Here is a 1960-nt window from a genome sequence, read left to right as displayed (position 1 = left end):
CTGGGACTACAGGCGCCCACCACCTCGCCCGGCTAGTTTTTTGTATTTTTTTAGTAGAGACGGGGTTTCACCGTGTTAGCCAGGATGGACTTTTAGCTTTTAAGTTTAGGTCTGGATTAAATTTAATATTTGTACAAGATGTAAAGTGATGGTCCACCTTTATTTTTTTGCAGGTAGACACCCAGTTTTTCCAACACCAATTTTTGAAAGATTGTCCTTTTTCTATCAAATTACCTTGGCACTGGTGTCAAAAATCATTTGATCATATATGTGAGCACTTATTTCTTATTTCTAGGCTTTCTGTTCTGTTCCATTAGCCTGTGTGTACTTATGCCAGTACCATATGCCTTTTTTTTTTTTTTTTTAATTGTAACCTTGAATTCCTAGGCATAAGCATTCTTCCTGCCTCAGACTTCCAAGTAGCTAGGACTACAGGCATGCACCATTGTGTCTAGCTAATTAGAAAAAAAAATTATGTGGAGATGGGGACTTGCTATATTGCCCAGGCTGGTCTTGAATTCCTTGCCTTGAGCAATCCTGTCACTCTGGCCTCCCAGAGTGTTGGGATTACGGGCGTGAATCACTGCACCTGGCCTCATGGTCTCTTGATAACTGTAGTTTTCTAGGAATTTTTGTAATCAGGAAGTATGAGTCCTCCAACTTTGTTATTTTTCAAGGTTGTTTGGATATTACATGTCCCTAGACATTTCAAATGAATTTTAGAATGGGTCTTCCTATTTCTGTATAAAAGGCTGTTTGGATTTTGAGAGGGACTACCTTGACTCTGTAGATAGATTTGGTTAGTATTCTCATCTTGACAATAGTAAGTCTTGGAATTCATAAACATGTGATGTCTTTCCATTTATTTATGTCTTGTCAAATTTGTTTCAGCAACGTTTTGTTGTTTTCAGTGTACAGGTTATTGGCCTCTGAAATTTATTTTAAGTATTTTACTGCTTTTGATACCTTTTTAATTTTTATTGTTAGCTCTTTTTCAGATTGTTCATTGTTAATTCATAGAAATGCAACTGATGTTTGTGTGTTGATTTTGAATTCTGTGACGTTGCTGAATTTATTTTTGTGTTCTAGTATTTTATTTTTGCCCTGTGGGGTCTTGAGGGTTTTCTCTATATAGGATCATATAATCTGTAAATACAAATAATTTAATACTTCCTTTCCAAATTGGATGTCTTTGGCTTGTTTTTCTTAATTTATGTCCCTTGCAACTCCCAATACTGTATTCAATAGAAGTGGTAAAAGTGGGAATTCTTGTGTTTTTCATGATATTAGGGGTAAAGCTTTCAGTTTTTCACCATTGACCAGGTTACCTGTAGGGTTTTCATATATGCCTTTATCCTATTAGGGAAGTTTCCTTACATTCCTGGTTTACTGAGTGTATTTTATTTAAAATCAAGAAAGTATTCAATTTTGTCAAATTATCTTTTTGCACCAATTGAGATGATAAATGTGTTTTTTCTTGGTTTCATAAATGGTGCATTACTACATTGCTACATGTTGAAACATCTTTGCCTTGCAGGAACACAGCCTCCATTTACAATCCTTTTCATAATCCTGCTGAATTCAGTTTGCTGGTATGTTGTTAATGATTTATGCTTCAATATTCATAACGGATATTGTTCTGTAGCTTCTTACAGTGTCTTTGGCGCTGCTTTCCTTTTTTTTTCTTTTTCGAGACAGTATTGCTCTGTCGCCCAGGCTGGAGTGCAGTGGCATGATCTTGGCTCACTGCAACCTCCAGCCTCCCAGGTTCAAGCAATTCTCCTGCCGCAGCCTCCCGAATAGCTGGGACTACAGGGGTGCGTCACTACACCCTGCTAATTTTTGTATTTTTAGTAGAGATGGGGTTTCACCGTGTTGGTCAGGCTGGTCTCAGACTCCTGACCTCGTGATCCACCCGCCTCAGCCTCCCAAAGTGCTGGGATTACAGGTGTGAGCCACC

Source organism: Mandrillus leucophaeus, unplaced genomic scaffold, assembly GCF_000951045.1.
Source record: "Mandrillus leucophaeus isolate KB7577 unplaced genomic scaffold, Mleu.le_1.0 Scaffold440, whole genome shotgun sequence".
Lineage (NCBI taxonomy): Eukaryota > Metazoa > Chordata > Mammalia > Primates > Cercopithecidae > Mandrillus > Mandrillus leucophaeus.
The sequence above is the reverse complement of the archived record's forward strand: the minus strand, read 5'-3'. Positions refer to the sequence as shown.